The following is a 19,324-nucleotide window of genomic DNA, read 5'->3' on the forward strand; positions in this document are numbered from 1 at the left end:
CAACTCACCCCGCCAGGTCGGCCCACCAAGTACTCTCACAAAGTCGACTCTTTAGGTTCGTTCATCAATTCACCCTGCCAGCTCGGCCCACCAAGTTCTCTCGCCAGGTCGACTCTTTAAGTTCGTTCATCAAGTCACCCTGCCAGTTCGACCCACCAAGTACTCTCACAAAGTCGACTCTCTAAGTTCGTTCATCAAGTCACCCTGCCAGGTCAGCCCACCAAGTACTCTCACCAAGTCACCCCGCTAGTTCGACCCACCAAGTCGACTCTTTAAGTTCGTTCATCAAGTCACCCGGCCAAGTCGGCCCACCAAGTCGACTCTTTAAGTCCGTTCATCAAGTCACGTGACCAGGTCAGCCCACCGAGTACTCTCACCAAGTCGACTCTTTAAGTTTGTTCATCAAGTCACCCGGCCAGATCGGCCCACCAAGTACTCTCACCAAGTCGACTCTCTAAGTCTGTTCATCAGGTCACCCCACCGAGTACTCTCACCAAGTCAACTCTTTAGGTCCGTTCATCAAGTCACCTCGCAAAGTCGACCCTCTAAGTTCGTTCATCGAGTCACCCGACCAAGTCGACTGTTTAAGTCCTTTCATCAAGTCACCCCGCCAAGCCGACTCTTTAAGTCCGTTCATCAAGTCGCCAGAACAACTACTCTCACCAAGTCGACTCTATAAGTCCGTTCATCAAGTCGGCCCACCAAGTACTCCCACCAAGTCGACTCTTTAAGTCCGTTCATCAGTTCACCCCGCCAAGTACTCTCACCAAGTAAACTCTTTAGGTCCGTTCATCGAGTCACCCCGCCAAGTCGACCCTTTAAGTCCGTTCATCAAGTCGCCCCGCCGAGTTGCTTCTCTAAGCCCACTCACCATGTCAGCTCACCAAGTCTTTTGTTCAAGTACGTTGCCAAGTCAACTCTTTAAGTTCGCTCACCAGGTCAGCCCGCCCAAGTTGCCTCTTTAAGTTCGTTCGCCAGGTCGGCCCGCCCAAGTCGCATCAGCGGGCTAACTCGCCGAGTCACCTCGCGAAGTTGACTCTTTAAGTGCGCTCACCAAGTCGACTCACCATCTCGCCTCGATAAGTTGGCTTGCCGAGTTACCCCACCAAGCCGTCGCCTCTTTAAGCCCGCTCACCGTGTCAGCTCGTCAGGTCGGCTCACCAAGTCGACTAATCAAGTAGGCCCACCAAGTCGCCTCAAGGATAGCTCCTCACCGTGAGTCGCCTCACCATGTTGACTCTTTGAGCCCGCTCGCCAGGTCGCCTCACCAAGTCGACTCGAGTACGTTGCCAAGTCGACTCTTTAAGTTCGCTCGCCAGGTCGACTCGCCAAGTCAGCTCACCATGTCATCTCAACGAACCAACTCGCCGAGTCGCCTCACCACGTCGGCTCTCTAATACCACTCGCCAAGTCGCCCCACCAACTCGCCCCGTTAGGCCCACTCGCCACATCGCCCTGTTAGGCCCACTCTCACCAAGTGGACTCTTTAAGTCTGCTCATAAAGTCGAGCCACCAAGTACTCTCACCAAGTCGACTCTTTAAGTCCTTTCATCGAGTCACCCCACCAAGTACTCTCACCAAGTCAACTCTTTAGGTCCGTTCGTAGAGTCACCCCACCAAGTCGACCCTTCAAGTGCGTTCATCAAGTCACCCCACCAAGTCGACTCTTTAAGTTCACTCATCAAGCCACCCCGCCAGGTCAGCCCACAAATTACTCTCACCAAGTCGACTCTTTAAGTTCGTTCATCAAGTCACCCCGCCAGGTCGGCCCACCAAGTGGACTCTTTAAGTTCGTTCATGAAGTCACTCTGCCAAGTCGGCCCACCAGGTCGACTCTTTAAGTTCGTTCATCAAGTCACCCCGCCAGGTCAGCCCACCAACTACTCTCACCAAGTCGACTCTTTAAGTTTGCTCACCAAGTCACCCCGCCAGGTCGGCCCACCAAGTACTCTCACCAGGTCGACTCTTTAGGTTTGTTTATCAGGTCAGCCCACCGAGTACTCTCACCAAGTCGACTCTTTAAGTTCGTTCATCAAGTCGCCCCGCCAGGTCGGCCCACCAACTACTCTCACCAAGTCGACCCTTTAAGTTAGGTCATCAACTCACCCCGCCAGGTCGGCCCACCAAGTACTCTCACAAAGTCGACTCTTTAGGTTCGTTCATCAATTCACCCCGCCAGCTCGGCCCACCAAGTTCTCTCACCAGGTCGACTCTTTAAGTTCGTTCATCAAGTCACCCCGCCAGTTCGACCCACCAAGTACTCTCACAAAGTCGACTCTCTAAGTTCGTTCATCAAGTCACCCTGCCAGGTCAGCCCACCAAGTACTCTCACCAAGTCACCTCGCTAGTTCGACCCACCAAGTCGACTCTTTAAGTTCGTTCATCAAGTCACCCAGCCAAGTCGGTCCACCAAGTCGACTCTTTAAGTCCGTTCATCAAGTCACGTGACCAGGTCAGCCCACCGAGTACTCTCGCCAAGTCGACTCTTTAAGTTTGTTCATCAAGTCACCCGGCCAGGTCGGCCCACCAAGTCACCAAGTACTCTCACCAAGTCGACTCTCTAAGTCCGTTCATCAAGTCACCCCGCCAGGTCGGCCCAGCAAGTCGAATCTTTAAGTCCGTTCATCAAGTCACCCCACCAAGTACTCTAACCAAGTCGATTCTTCGAGTGCGTTCATCAAGTCACCCGACCAACTACTCTCACCAAGTCGACTCTTTAACTATGTTCATCAAGTCACCCCACCAAGCACTCTCACCACGTCAACTCTTTAGGTCCGTTCATAAAGTCACCCCACCAAGTCGACCCTTCAAGTGCGTTCATCAAGTCACCCCACCAAGTACTCTCACCAATTCGACTCTTTAAGTCTTTTCATCAAGTCACCACACCGAGTACTCTCACCAAGTCAACTCTTTAGGACCGTTCATCAAGTCACCTCGCCAAGTCGACCCTTGAAGTCCGTTCATGAAGTCACCCCACCAAGTACTCCCACCAAGTCGACTCTTTAAGTCAGTTCACGAAGTCACCCAACCAGGTCGGCCCACCAAGGACTCTCACCAAGTCGACTCACCAAGTCTGTTCATCAGGTCACCCCACCGAGTACTCTCACCAAGTCAACTCTTTAGGTCCGTTCATCAAGTCACCCCGCAAAGTCGACCCTCTAAGTTTGTTCATCGAGTCACCCGACCAAGTCGACTGTTTAAGTCCTTTCATCAAGTCACCCCGCCAAGCCGACTCTTTAAGTCCGTTCATCAAGTCGCCAGAACAACTACTCTCACCAAGTCGACTCTATAAGTCCGTTCATCAAGTCGGCCCACCAAGTACTCCCACCAAGTCGACTCTTTAAGTCCGTTCATCAGTTCACCCCGCCAAGTACTCTCACCAAGTCAACTCTTTAGGTCCGTTCATCGAGTCACCCCGCCAAGTCGACCCTTTAAGTCCGTCCATCAAGTCGCTCCGCCAAGTACTCTCACCAAGTCGACCCTTTAAGTCCTTTCATCAAGTCACCCCACCAAGTCGACTCTTCAAGTCCATTCATCAAGTCACCAGAACAAGTAATCTAACCAAGTCGACTCTTTAAGTCCGTCCATAAAGTCACCCCACCAGGTCGGCCCACCAAGTACTCCCACCAAGCCGAATCTTTATGTTCGTTCATCAGTTCAGCCCACCAAGTACTCTCACCAAGTTGACTCTTTAAGTCTGCTCATCAAGTCGAGCCAGCAGGTACTCTCACCAAGTCGACTCTTTGAGTCCGTTCATCAAGTCGCCCCACCAAGTACTCTAACCAAGTCGATTCTTCAAGTGCGTTCATCAAGTCGCCCCACCAAGTACTCTCACCAAGTCGACTCTTTAAGTCCTTTCATCGAGTCACCCCGCCAAGTAATCTCACCAAGTCAACTCTTTAGGTCCGTTCATAGAGTCACCCCACCAAGTCGACCCTTCAAGTGCGTTCATCAAGTCTCCCCGCCAGGTCGGCCCACGAAGTCGAATCTCTAAGTCCGTTCATCAAGTCACCGTCCCGATCTGGCCGAGCCGTTCTGGCCGAGCCATGCTGGCCGAGCCGATCTGGGCGAGCCGATTTGGGCGAGCCATTCTGGCCGACCCGATCTGGCCGAGCTGATCTGGGCGACCCGTTCTGGGCGAGCCGATCTGGGCGACCCGTTCTGGCCGAGCCATGCTGGCCGAGCCGTTCCGGCCGAGCCATGCTGGCCGAGCTGATCTGGGCGAGCCGTTCTGGCCGAGCCTTGCTGGCCGAGCCGATCTGGGCGAGCCGTTCTGGCCGAGCCGATCTGGGCGAGCCGTTCTGGCCGAGCCTTGCTGGCCGAGCCGATCTGGGCGAGCCGTTCTGGCCGAGCCGTTCTGGCCGAGCCGATCTGGCCGATCTCCAAAAACGGTGTCGTGGATGGCTGTTTGGTCGCCTCTGTGCCAACTCGATCGGCACAACATTGGGAATGGTTCGACAGCGGTTGTCGTTCCAATGTGTCATCGGGATGTCTTGGAACGCGGCCTTTCAAGGGCGAGCTCGCGTCTAGCACTTGGATTGTGCGTCGTCACAATTGATTGGGGAGATCTCTCTGTGAACGGCGGCATGTGCGATTGCAAGAGAAAATTGACTTAGTAGTCGGAGCATTGGCCTCGGGCCATTGTGACGACCTTGCAATTTCTCTATAATTGCAACCTATGTTTGCGCAGTAGCAGAGTTTGCACGTTAGATTGGCCTTTGTTCTTGACAGTTCGAAGTACTCTCACCAAGTCAGCAAGTCACCATGCTGGCCGAGCCGATCTGGCCGAGCCGATCTGGGCGAGCCATTCTGGCCGAGCCGATCTGGCCGAGCCGATCTGGGCGAGCCATTCTGGCCGAGCCGATCTGGGCGACCCGTTCTGGCCGAGCCTTTCTGGGCGAGCCGTTCTGGCCGAGCCATGCTGGCCGAGCCGATCTGGGCGAGCCGATCTGGGCGAGCCGTTCTGGCCGAGCCTTGCTGGCCGAGCCGATCTGGGCGAGCCGTTCTGGCCGAGCCATGCTGGCCGAGCCGTGCTGGCCGAGCCATGCTGGCCGAGCCGATCTGGCCAATCTCCAAAAACGGTGTCGTGGATGGCTGTTTGGTCGCCTCTGTGCCAACTCGATCGGCACAGCATTGGGAATGGTTCGACAGCGGTTGTCGTTCCAATGTGTCATCGGGATGTCTTGGAACGCGGCCTTTCAAGGGCGAGCTCGCGTCTAGCACTTGGATTGTGCGTCGTCACAAGTGATTGGGGAGATCTCTCTGTGAACGGCGGCATGTGCGATTGCAAGAGAAAATTGACTTAGTGGTCGGAGCATTGGCCTCGGGCCATTGTGACGGCCTTGCAATTTCTCTATAATTGCAACCTATGTTTGCGCAGTAGCAGAGTTTGCACGTTAGATTGGCCTTTGTTCTTGACAGTTCGAAGTACTCTCACCAAGTCAGCAAGTCACCATGCTGGCCGAGCCGATCTGGCCGAGCCGATCTGGGCGAGCCATTCTGGGCGAGCCGATCTGGGCGAGCTCCAAAAACGGTGTCGTGGATTGCTGTTTGGTCACATTTTTCATTGAATTGGATTTTTAAGGGAGTTGTCCACGCTATCGCAGATTTCTAATGCAGAGCGAGCCTCGCACTAATAGCTTATATAGGAGAGGTTGTTGCCGCGAGCCTCTCCCGTGCCCCTTTCATTCATTCAACATTGGTGTCTAGGCGGATCGGATTGTTGGGTTTTCAAACGGTGTATGCCGATGTTGAATGAATGGAATGGGCATGAAGCGATCTCAGTGCTTTTCCTCGGCTCTCCTTTAGATCATGTTTTGCGATGACTCAATTTTGGAAAATGTGAGGCAGCGGTTGCCGATCCATGGCGTGTGTTTTTGGTGGTTTTAAAACTTGATCTAAACGTGAGGCCTTGTCTAGCACTCCGGCGTTGCTTGGTATAATGGCAATTTGCTATGGGTGCTCGGCGCTCTAGCAATTTGTCATGTTGTACTTATCGCGGCTACATGGGAGCTTTAATATCGAAAGCTCTCGGCGAAAAATGGTGGCCGAGCCATGCTGGCCGACCCGATCTGGCTTAGCCGTTTTCGTCGACCCGATCTGGCTCTCGTTTCTCACTCCATCGGCACAAATTCGGGAGTTGTTCGACAGCGGTTGTCGTTCCAATGTGTCATTGCGGTGATCTGGAGAGCGATGCTAAGTGCGGGAGCTTGCGTCTAGCATTTGGGGATGTTTGTGCAAGCGAGCAGGGGAGCTTCTCTCATCAGAACCTCTCCGTGGCCTTTGAATATAGGCCCAGTGCCGACGATATCGATGGATACGAGCCTTGGATTATAAAATTGTTCAGCTAACATTGGTTTTTGTGAGAGATGGGTACGAAAGCACTTCCCGATCGATACGCGGGAGTTCCCTAAGATCGCCTCTGTGCCAACTCGATCGGCACAACATTGGGAATGGTTCGACAGCGGTTGTCGTTCCAATGTGTCATCGGGATGTCTTGGAACGCGGCCTTTCAAGGGCGAGCTCGCGTCTAGCACTTGAATTGTGCGTCGTCACAAGTGAATGGGGAGATCTCTCTGTGAACGGCGGCATGGCGATTGCAAGAGAAAATTGACTTAGTAGTCGGAGCATTGGCCTCGGGCCATTGTGACGGCCTTGCAATTTCTCATTAATTGCAACCTATGTTTGCGCAGTAGCAGAGTTTGCATGTTAGATTGGCCTTTGTTCTTGACAGTTCGAAGTACTCTCACCGAGTCAGCAAGTCACCATGCTGGCCGAGCCGATCTGGCCGAGCCATGCTCGCCGAGCCGATCTGGGCGAGCCATTCTGGCCGAGCCGATCTGGGCGAGCTCCAAAAACGGTGTCGTGGATGGCTGTTTGGTCACATTTTTCATTGAATTGGATTTTTAAGGATTTTGTCCGCGCTGTCGCAGATTTCTAATGCAGAGCGAGCCTCGCACTAATAGCTTATATAGGAGAGGTTGTTGCCGCGAGCCTCTCCCGTGCCCCTTTCATTCATTCAACATTGGTGTCTAGGCGGATCGGATTGTTGGGTTTTCAAACGGTGTATGCCGATGTTGAATGAATGAAAGGGGCATGAAGCGATCTCAGTGCTTTTCCTCGGCTCTCCTTTAGATCATGTTTTGCGATGACTCAATTTTGGAAAAGGTGAGGCAGCGGTTGCCGATCCATGGCGTGTGTTTTTTGGTGGTTTTAAAACTTGATCTAAACGTGAGCCCTTGTCTAGCACTCCGGCGTTGCTTGGTATAATGGCAATTTGCTATGGGTGCTCGGCGCTCTAGCAATTTGTCATGGTGTACTTATCGCGGCTACATGGGAGCTTTAATATCGAAAGCTCTCGGCGAAAAATGGTGGCCGAGCCATGCTGGCCGACCCGATCTGGCTTAGCCATTTTCGTCGACCCGATCTGGCTCTTCTTTCTCACTCCATCGGCACAAATTCGGGAGTTGTTTGACAGCGGTTGTCGTTCCAATGTGTCATTGCGGTGATCTGGAGAGCGATGCTAAGGGCTGGAGCTTGCGTCTAGCATTTGGGGATGTTTGTGCAAGAGAGCAGGTGAGCTTCTCTTATCGGAACCTCTCCGCGGCCTTTGAATATAGACCCAGTGCCGACGATATCGATGGATACGAGCCTTGGATTCTAAAATTGTTCAGCTAACATTGGTTTTTGTGAGAGATGGGTACGAAAGCACTTCCCGATCGATTCGCGGGAGCTCCCTAAGATCGCCTCTGTGCCAACTCGATCGGCACAACATTGGGAATGGTTCGACAGCGGTTGTCGTTCCAATGTGTCATCGGGATGTCTTGGAACGCGGCCTTTCAAGGGCGAGATCGCGTCTAGCACTTGGATTGTGCGTCGTCACAAGTGAATGGGGAGATCTCTCTGTGAACGGCGGCATGGTGATTGCAAGAGAAAATTGACTTAGTAGTCGGAGCATTGGCCTCGGGCCATTGTGACGGCCTTGCAATTTCTCTATAATTGCAACCTATGTTTGCGCAGTAGCAGAGTTTGCATGTAAGATTGGCCTTTGTTCTTGACAGTTCCAGGAGATGACCTCCGGAACTTCTGGATTGGGCCCCTTCAAGGTGAAATTCATCCAGTTGATCGGATGAGCTCGATGACCATTTCACTCCCTTGGCTCCATGAATTCAAATCCCATCCAGCTGCCGTGAAGCCATCCCGATTTTGCTATGCGAGGGCTCTCTCCCCAGAGTCGTTCTCTTCGCAACAACTTCTTTGGCAAAAAAATTTCGGAATGGTTCGGCAGCGGTTGTCGTTCCAATGGTGCCGTTGTGGTGGTTGCCTGGGCAGCGATCTGAAGGGCGAGCCGTCGTCTAGCAGTTGGGCTGCGCATCACGGGTGACAAGGGAGCCTTTGTAATCGGAAGCTCCCCGTGACCATTCGATGAGAAGAGCCATTTCTTGTGTGAGCAAGGACGAATGCAGCCTCGGATTCCAAACGAAATCAACGACATCGGATCTATATATAAGAGCGGAATGAAGCAGAAGCCCGTTTGCCATGCGCGGCTCCCCAAACTTGCTCGTCTTTCTCACTCCATCGGCACAAATTCGGGAGTTGTTCAACAGCGGTTGTCGTTCCAATGTGTCATTGCGGCGATCTGGAGAGCGATGCTAAGGGCGGGAGCTTGTGTCTAACATTTGGGATGTTTGTGCGAGCGAGCAGGGGAGCTTCTCTTATCGGAACCTCTCCGTGGCCTTTCAATATATAGACCCAGTGCCGACGATATCGATGGATACGAGCCTTGGATTCTAAATTTGTTCACAGCTAAGATTGGTTTTTGTGAGAGATGGGTACGAAAGCACATCCCGATTGCTACGCGGGAGCTCCCTAAGGTCGCCTCTGTGCCAACTCGATCGGCACAACATTGGGAATGGTTTGACAGCGGTTGTCGTTCCAATGCGTCATCGGGGGATGTCTTGGGAAGTGGCCTGGCCTTTCAAGGGCGAGCTCGCGTCTATCACTTGGATTGTGCGTCGCGTCGCAAGTGAATGGGGAGATCTCTCTGTGAACGGCGGCATGGTGATTGCAAGAGAAAATTGACTTAGTCGGAGCATTGGCCTCGGGCCACTGTGATGGCCTGGCAATTTCTCTTTAATTGCAACCTATGTTTGCGCAGTAGCAGAGTTTGCAAGTAAGACGGTCCTTGTTCTTGAGAGTTCCAGGAGATGACCTCCGGAACTTTTGGATTGGGCCCCTTCAAGGTGAAATTCATCCAGTTGATCGGATGAGCTCGATGACCATTTCAGTCCCTTGGCTCCATGAATTCACATCTCCTAACCGACGACAATCTTTTGCTCCTTAGACGACCTCATAATAAATTGGGTCGTGGATGGCTGTTTGGTCAGGATTTTCAACGATTTGGATTTTTATGGCGGATGTCGGCGTGTTCGCTAATTTCTAATGCAGAGCGAGCCTCGCACTAATAGCTTATATAGGAGAGGTTGTTGCCGCGAACCTCTCCCGTGCCCCTCTCATTGATTCAACGGCGGTGTCGAGGCGGATGGAAATGTCGGATTTTGAAACGGTGGACGCCGACGTTGAATCAATTGGAGGGGCATGAAGCCCACCCTCGAGGTGCTATTCCTCGACTCTCCTTTAGATCATGTTTTCTTGTCACTCAGCTGGCGCAATTTCGGAAAGCAGTTGGCCTGCGCGTCACGAGTGACAAGGGAGCCTTTGTGATCGGAAGCTCCCCGTGGCCATTCGATGAGAAGAGCCATTGCTTGTGTGAGCAAGGACGAATGCAGCCTCGGATTCCAAACGAAATCAACGACATCGGATCTATATACAAGAGCGGAATGAAGCAGCAGCCCGTTTGCGATGCGCGGCTCCCCAAAGTTGCTATTCTTTCTCACTCCATCGGGGCACAAATTCGGGAGTTGTTCGACAGCGGTCGTCGTTCCAATGGGTGTCATTGCGGCGAAATTTGTTCACAGCTAAGATTGGTTTTTGTGAGAGATGGGTATGAAAGCACATCCCGATTGCTACGCGGGAGCTCCCTAAGGTCGCCTCTGTGCCAACTCGATCGGCACAACATTGGGAATGGTTCGACAGCGGTTGTCGTTCCAATGTGTCATCGGGGGATGTCTTGGAAAGTGGTCTTTCTTTCACTGAATGGGGGATGTCTTGGAAAGTGGTCTTTCTTGCAAGGGCGAGCTCGTGTCTAGCACTTGGACTGTGCGTCGCGTCACAAGTGAATGGGGAGATCTCTCTGTGAACGGCGGCATGGTGATTGCAAGAGAAAATTGACTTAGTCGGAGCCATTGGCCTCGGGCCATTGTGACGGCCTCGCAATTTCTCTTTAATTGCAACCTATGTTTGCGCAGTAGCAGAGTTTGCATGTAAGATGGGCCTTGTTCTCGAGAGTTCCAGGAGATGACCTCCGGAACTTTTGGATTGGGCCCCTTCAAGGTGAAATTCATCCAGCTCGATGACCATTTCAGTCCCTCGGCTCCATGAACTCACATCTCCCAACCGATGACAATCTTTTGCTCCTCTGCCGACCTCATAAAAAATTGGGTCGTGAATGGCTGTTTGGTAGGAATTTTAAAGGATTTGGATTTTCAAGGCGGATGTCGGTGTGTTCGCTAATTTCTAATGCAGAGCGAGCCTCGCACTAATAGCTTATATAGGAGAGGTGGTTGCCGCGAGCCTCTCCCGTGCCCCTCTCATTGATTCAACGTCGGTGTCAAGGCGGATGGATATGTCAGATTTTGAAACGGTGGACGCCGACGTTGAATCAATTAGAGTGGCATGAAGCCCACCCTGGATGTGCTATTCCTCGACTCTCCTTTAAATCATGTTTTCTTCTCGCTCAGCTTGGCGCAATTTCGGAAAAAGGTTTTGGCAGCGGTTGCCATCCCTCACCGCGTCTACTTGGTGATTTTAAAACTCGATCTAAAACGGGAGCCCTCGCCTAGCACCTCCGTCCGGTGTTGCTCGGGTATTGCATAAAATTATGCCAACGGCGCGAATCCCCCAACGAATGCCTACGCTTGGACCCTCTCTTAGATCACCTTCTTCGATCACTCGACCGACGCAACTACGGAAGAGACTTGGCAGCGGTTGCCATTCTACAGCGCGTCTGTTCAGCGATTTCGAAGTTGATCTAATGGCGAGCCCTTGTCTCTAGCCATGAGGTGGGTGCTTGGCGCTCTAGCAAAATTTTTTGCGTGCCTATCGCGGCTACAATGGGAGAGGTGGTTGCCGCGAGCCTCTCCCGTGCCCCCCTCATTGATTCAACGCCGCTGTCAGGGCGGATGGATATGTCGGATTTCGAAACGGTGGACGCTGACGTTGAATCAATTAGAGGGGCATGAAGCCCACCCTCGAGGGTGCTATTCCTGGACTCTCCTTTAGATCATGTTTTCTTGTCACTCAGCTGGCGCAATTTCGGAAAAAGGTTTGGCAGCAGTTGCCAGCCCTCACCGCGTCTACTCGATGATTTTAAAACTCGATCTAAAACGGGAGCCCTCGTCTAGCACCTCCGTCCGGTGTTGCTCGGGTATTGCATAAATTTATGCCATCGGCGCGAATCCCCCAACGAATGCCTATGCTTGGACCCTCTCTTAGATCACCTTCTTCGATCACTCGACCGACGCAACTACGGAAGAGACTTGGCAGCGGTTGCCATTCTACAGCGCGTCTGTTCAGCGATTTCGAAGTTGATCTAATGGCGAGCCCTTGTCTCTAGGCATGAGGTGGGTGCTTGGCACTCTAGCAAAACTTTTTGCGTGCCTATCGCGGCTACAACGGGAGAGGTGGTTGCCGCGAGCCTCTCCCGTGCCCCCCTCATTGATTCAACGCCGCTGTCAGGGCGGATGGATATGTCGGATTTTGAAACGGTGGACGGCGACGTTGAATCAATTAGAGGGGCATGAAGCCCACCCTCGAGGGTGCTATTCCTGGTCTCTCCTTTAGATCATGTTTTCTTGTCACTCAGCTGGCGCAATTTCGGAAAAAGGTTTGGCAGCGGTTGCCAGCCCTCACCGCGTCTACTCGGTGATTTTAAAACTCGATCTAAAACGGGAGCCCTCGTCTAGCACCTCCGTCCGGTGTTGCTCGGGTATTGCATAAATTTATGCCATCGGTGCGAATCCCCCAACGAATGCCTACGCTTGGACTCTCTCTTAGATCACCTTCTTCGATCACTCGACCGATGCAACTACGGAAGAGACTTGGCAGCGGTTGCCATTCTACAGCGCGTCTGTTCAGCGATTTCGAAGTTGATCTAATGGCGAGCCCTTGTCTCTAGCCATGAGGTGGGTGCTTGGTGCTCTAGCAAAATTTTTTGCGTGCCTATCGCGGCTACAACGGGAGAGGCGGTTGCCGCGAGCCTCTCCCGTGCCCCCCTCATTGATTCAACGCCGCTGTCAGGGCGGATGGATATGTCGGATTTTGAAACGGTGGACGGCGACGTTGAATCAATTAGAGGGGCATGAAGCCCACCCTCGAGGGTGCTATTCCTGGGCTCTCCTTTAGATCATGTTTTCTTGTCACTCGGCTGGCGCAATTTCGGAAAAAGGTTTGGCAGCGGTTGCCAGCCCTCACCGCGTCTACTAGGTGATTTTAAAACTCGATCTAAAATGGGAGCCCTCGTCTAGCACCTCCGTCCGGTGTTGCTCGGGTATTGCATAAATTTATGCCATCGGCGCGAATCCCCCAACGAATGCCTACGCTTGGACCCTCTCTTAGATCACCTTCTTCGATCACTCGACCGACGCAACTACGGAAGAGACTTGGCAGCGGTTGCCATTCTACAGCGCGTCTGTTCAGCGATTTCGAAGTTGATCTCATGGCGAGCCCTTGTCTCTAGGCATGAGGTGGGTGCTTGGTGCTCTAGCAAAATTTTTTTGCGTGCCTATCGCGGCTACAAGGGGAGAGGTGGTTGCCGCGAGCCTCTCCCGTGCCCCCCTCATTGATTCAACGCCGCTGTCAGGGCGGATGGATATGTCGGATTTTGAAACGGTGGACGGCGACGTTGAATCAATTAGAGGGGCATGAAGCCCACCCTCGAGGGTGCTATTCCTGGACTCTCCTTTAGATCATGTTTTCTTGTCACTCAGCTGGCGCAATTTCGGAAAAATGTTTGGCAGCGGTTGCCAGCCCTCACCGCGTCTACTCGGTGATTTTAAAACTCGATCTAAAACGGGAGCTTTCGTCTAGCACCTCCGTCCGGTGTTGCTCGGGTATTGCATAAATTTATGTCATCGGCGCGAATCCCCCAATGAATGCCTACGCTTGGACCCTCTCTTAGATCACCTTCTTCGATCACTCGACCGACGCAACTACGGAAGAGACTTGGCAGCGGTTGCCATTCTACAGCGCGTCTGTTCAGCGATTTCGAAGTTGATCTAATGGCGAGCCCTTGTCTCTAGCCATGAGGTGGGTGCTTGGCGCTCTAGCAAAATTTTTTGCGTGCCTATCGCGGCTACAACGGGAGAGGTGGTTGCCGCGAGCCTCTTCCGTGCCCCCCTCATTGATTAAACGCCGCTGTCAGGGCGGATGGATATGTCAGATTTTGAAACGGTGGACGCCGACGTTGAATCAATTAGAGGGGCATGAAGCCCACCCTCGAGGGTGCTATTCCTGGGCTCTCCTTTAGATCATGTTTTCTTGTCACTCAGCTGGCGCAATTTCGGAAAAAGGTTTGGCAGCGGTTGCCAGCCCTCACCGCTTCTACTTGGTGATTTTAAAACTCGATCTAAAATGGGAGCCCTCGTCTAGCACCTCCGTCCGGTGTTGCTCGGGTAATGCATAAATTTATGCCATCGGCGCGAATCCCCCAACGAATGCCTACGCGTGGACCCTCTCTTAGATCACCTTCTTCGATCACTCGACCGACGCAACTACGGAAGAGACTTGGCAGCGGTTGCCATTCTACAGCGCGTCTGTTCAGCGATTTCGAAGTTGATCTAATGGCGAGCCCTTGTCTCTAGGCATGAGGTGGGTGCTTGGCGCTCTAGCAAAATTTTTTTGCGTGCCTATCGCGGCTACAAGGGGAGAGGTGGTTTCCGCGAGCCTCTCCCGTGCCCCCCTCATTGATTCAACGCCGCTGTGAGGGCGGATGGATATGTCGGATTTTGAAACGGTGGACGGCGACGTTGAATCAATTAGAGGGGCATGAAGCCCACCCTCGAGGGTGCTATTCCTGGACTCTCCTTTAGATCATGTTTTCTTGTCACTCAGCTGGCGCAATTTCGGAAAAAGGTTTGGCAGCGGTTGCCAGCCCTCACCGCGTCTACTCGGTGATTTTAAAACTCGATCTAAAACGGGAGCCCTCGTCTAGCACCTCCGTCCGGTGTTGCTCGGGTATTGCATAAATTTATGCCATCGGCGCGAATCCCCCAACGAATGCCTACGCTTGGACCCTCTATTAGATCACCTTCTTCGATCACTCGACCGACGCAACTACGGAAGAGACTTGGCAGCGGTTGCCATTCTACAGCGCGTCTGTTCAGCGATTTCAAAGTTGATCTAATGGCGAGCCCTTGTCTCTAGCCATGAGGTGGGTGCTTGGCGCTCTAGCAAAATTTTTTGCGTGCCTATCGCGGCTACAACGGGAGAGGTGGTTGCCGCGAGCCTCTCCCGTGCCCCCCTCATTGATTCAACGCCGCTGTCAGGGCGGATGGATATGTCGGATTTTGAAACGGTGGACGGCGACGTTGAATCAATTAGAGGGGCATGAAGCCCACCCTCGAGGGTGCTATTCCTGGACTCTCCTTTAGATCATGTTTTCTTGTCACTCAGCTGGCGCAATTTCGGAAAAAGGTTTGGCAGCGGTTGCCAGCCCTCACCGCGTCTACTTGGTGATTTTAAAACTCGATCTAAAACGGGAGCCCTCGTCTAGCACCTCCGTCCGGTGTTGCTCGGGTATTGCATAATTTTTTGCTATCGGCGCGAAACCCCCAACGAATCCCTAGCCTTGGACTCTCTCTTAGGTCACCTTCTTCGATCACTCGACCGACGCAATTACGGAAGAGGCTTGGCAGCGGTTGCCATTCCACAGCGCGTCTGTTCAGCGATTTCGAAGTTGATCTACTAATGGCGAGCCCTTGTCTAGCCATGAGGTGGGTGCTTGGGGCTCTAGCAATTTTTTGTGTGCCTATCGCGGCTACAATGGGAGCTTTGGTACCAAAAGTTCTCGTCGACCCTCCCCAATAGAAATCAGTGCTGGTGTTCGCGAAAGACACGTTATTCGGATTTTTGGAATATTGGCACCAGCATCGTTTCTATTGGGAGGGCCGTGAAGCCATCCCGATTTTGCTATGTGAGGGCTCGCCCCCCAGAGTCGTTCTCTACGCAACAACTTCTTTGGCACAAAATTTTCAGAATGGTTCGGTAGCGGTTGTCGTTCCAATGGTGCCGTTGTGGTGGTTGCCTGGGCAGCGATCTGAAGGGCGACCCGTCGTCTAGCAGTTGGCCTGCGCATCACGAGTGACAAGGGAGCCTTTGTTATCGGAAGCTCCCCGTGGCCATTCGATTAGAAGAGCCATTGCTTGTTTGAGCAAGGACGAATGCAGCCTCGGATTCCAAACGAAATCAACGATTTCGGATCCTATATAAGAGCGGAATGAAGCAGCAGCACAGCCCGTTTTCTATGCGCGGCTCCCCAAAGTTGCTCTTCTTTCTCACTCCATTGCCACAATTTCGGGAGTTGTTCGACAGCGGTTGTCGTTCCAATGTGTCATTGCGGTGATCTGGAGAGCGATGCTAAGGGCGGGAGCTTGTGTCTAGAATTTGGGATGTTTGTGCGAGCGAGCAGGGGAGCTTCTCTTATCGGAACCTCTCCGTGGCCTTTGAATATATAGACCCAGTGCCGACGATATCGATGGATGCGAGCCCTTGGATTCCAAATTTGTCCACAGCTGACATTGGTTTTTGTGAGAGATGGGCACGAAAGCACATCCCGATTGCTACGCGGGAGCTCCCTAAGGTCGCCTCTGTGCCAACTCGATCGGCACAACATTGGGAATGGTTCGACAGCGGTTTACGTTCCAATGTGTCATCGGGGGATGTCTTGGAAAGTGGTCTTTCTTTCAAGGGCGAGCTCGCGTCTAGACCTTGGATTGTGCGTCGCGTCACAAGTGAATGGGGAGATCTCTCTGTGAACGGCGGCATGGTGATTGCAAGAGAAAATTGACTTTAGTCGGAGCCATTGGCCTCGGGCCATTGTGACGGCCTCGCAATTTCTCTTTAATTGCAACCTATGTTTGCGCAGTAGCAGAGTTTGCATGTAAGATGGGCCTTGTTGTCGAGAGTTCCAGGAGATGACCTCCGGAACTTTTGGATTGGGGGCCCCTTCAAGGTGAAATTCATCCAGTTGATCGGATGAGCTCGATGACCATTTCAGTCCCTCGGCTCCATGAACTCACATCTCCTAACCGATGACAATCTTTTGCTCCTCTGCCGACCCCATAAAAAATTGGGTCGTGAATGGCTGTTTGGTAGGAATTTTAAAGGATTTGGATTTTTAAGGCGGATGTCGGTGTGTTCGCTAATTTCTAATGCAGAGCGAGCCTCGCACTAATAGCTTATATAGGAGAGGTGGTTGCCGCGAGCCTCTCCCGTGCCCCTCTCATTGATTCAACGCCGGTGTCAAGGCGGATGGATATGTCGGATTTTGAAACGGTGGACGCCGACGTTGAATCAATTAGAGGGGCATGGAGCCCACCCCAGATGTGCTATTCCTCGACTCTCCTTTAGATCATGTTTTCTTCTCACTCAGCTGGCGCAATTTCAGAAAAGGGTTTGGCAGCGGTTGCCATCCCTCACCGCGTCTACTCGGTGATTTTAAAACTCGATCTAAAATGGGAGCCCTCGTCTAGCACCTCCGTCCGGTGTTGCTCGGGTAATGCATAAATTTATGCCATCGGCGCGAATCCCCCAACGAAAGCCTACGCTTGGACCCTCTCTTAGATCACCTTCTTCGATCACTCGACCGACGCAACTACGGAAGAGACTTGGCAGCGGTTGCCATTCTACAGCGCGTCTGTTCAGCGATTTCGAAGTTGATCTCATGGCGAGCCCTTGTCTCTAGGCATGAGGTGGGTGCTTGGCGCTCTAGCAAAATTTTTTTGCGTGCCTATCGCGGCTACAAGGGGAGAGGTGGTTGCCGCGAGCCTCTCCCGTGCCCCCCTCATTGATTCAACGCCGCTGTCAGGGCGGATGGATATGTCGGATTTTGAAACGGTGGACGGCGACGTTGAATCAATTAGAGGGGCATGAAGCCCACCCTCGAGGGTGCTATTCCCGGACTCTCCTTTAGATCATGTTTTCTTGTCACTCAGCTGGCGCAATTTTGGAAAAAGGTTTGGCAGCAGTTGCCAGCCCTCACCGCGTCTACTCGGTGATTTTAAAACTCGATCTAAAACGGGAGCCCTTGTCTAGCACCTCCGTCCGGTGTTGCTCGGGTATTGCATAAATTTATGCCATCGGCGCGAATCCCCCAACGAATGCCTACGCTTGGACCCTCTCTTAGATCACCTTCTTCGATCACTCGACCGACGCAACTACGGAAGAGACTTGGCAGCGGTTGCCATTCTACAGCGCGTCTGTTCAGCGATTTCGAAGTTGATCTAATGGCGAGCCCTTGTCTCTAGGCATGAGGTGGGTGCTTGGCGCTCTAGCAAAATTTTTTGCGTGCCTATCGCGGCTACAACGGGAGAGGTGGTTGCCGCGAGCCTCTCCCGTGCCCCCCTCATTGATTCAACGCCGCTGTCAGGGCGGATGGATATGTCAGATTTTGAAACGGTGGACGGCGACGTTGAATCAATTGGAGGGGCATGAAGCCCACCCTCGAGGGTGCTATTCCTGGACTCTCCTTTAGATCATGTTTTCTTGTCACTCAGCTGGCGCAATTTCGGAAAAAGGTTTGGCAGCGGTTGCCAGCCCTCACCGCGTCTACTCGGTGATTTTAAAACTCGATCTAAAACGGGAGCCCTCGTCTAGCACCTCCGTCCGGTGTTGCTCGGGTATTGCATAAATTTATGCCATCGGCGCGAATCCCCCAACGAATGCCTACGCTTGGACCCTCTCTTAGATCACCTTCTTCGATCACTTGACCGACGCAACTATGGAAGAGACTTGGCAGCGGTTGCCATTCTACAGCGCGTCTGTTCAGCGATTTCGAAGTTGATCTAATGGCGAGCCCTTGTCTCTAGGCATGAGGTGGGTGCTTGGCGCTCTAGCAAAATTTTTTGCGTGCCTATCGCGGCTACAACGGGAGAGGTGGTTGCCGCGAGCCTCTCCCGTGCCCCCCTCATTGATTCAACGCCGCTGTCAGGGCGGATGGATATGTCGGATTTTGAAACGGTGGACGGCGACGTTGAATCAATTAGAGGGGCATGAAGCCCACCCTCGAGGGTGCTATTCCTGGACTCTCCTTTAGATCATGTTTTCTTGTCACTCAGCTGGCGCAATTTCGGAAAAAGGTTTGGCAGCGGTTGCCAGCCCTCACCGCGTCTACTTGGTGATTTTAAAACTCGATCTAAAACGGGAGCCCTCGTCTAGCACCTCCGTCCGGTGTTGCTCGGGTAATGCATAAATTTATGCCATCGGCGCGAATCCCCCAACGAATGCCTACGCTTGGACCCTCTCTTAGATCACCTTCTTCGATCACTCGATCGACGCAACTACGGAAGAGACTTGGCAGCGGTTGCCATTCTACAGCGCGTCTGTTCAGCGATTTCGAAGTTTTGATCTAATGGCGAGCCCTTGTCTCTAGGCATGAGGTGGGTGCTTGGCGCTCGAGCAAAATTTTTTGCGTGCCTATCGCGGCTACGATGGGAGAGGTGGTTGCCGCGAGCCTCTCCCGTGCCCTCCTCATTGATTCAACGCCGCTGTCAGGGCGGATGGAAATGTTGGATTTTGAAACGGTGGACGGCGACGCTGAATCAATTAGAGGGGCATGAAGCCCACCCTCGAGGGTGCTATTCCTGGACTCTCCTTTAGATCATGTATTCTTGTCACTCAGCTGGCGCAATTTCGGAAAAAGGTTTGGCAGCGGTTGCCAGCCCCTCACCGCGTCTACTTGGTGATTTTAAAACTCGATCTAAAACGGGAGCCCTCGTCTTGCACCTCCGTCCGGTGTTGCTCGGGTATTGCACAAATTTTTGCCATCGGCGCGAATCCCCCAACGAATGCCTACACGCTTGGACCCTCTCTTAGATCACCTTCTTCGATCACTCGACCAACGCAATTACGGAAGAGACTTGGCAGCGGTTGCCATTCTACACCGCGTCCGTTATGCGATTTCGAAGTTGATCTAATGGCGAGCCCTTGT

This window comes from Cupressus sempervirens, chromosome 1, assembly GCF_028749045.1.
Source record: "Cupressus sempervirens isolate cs-2001-9-10 chromosome 1, ASM2874904v1, whole genome shotgun sequence".
Classification (NCBI taxonomy): domain Eukaryota; kingdom Viridiplantae; phylum Streptophyta; class Pinopsida; order Cupressales; family Cupressaceae; genus Cupressus; species Cupressus sempervirens.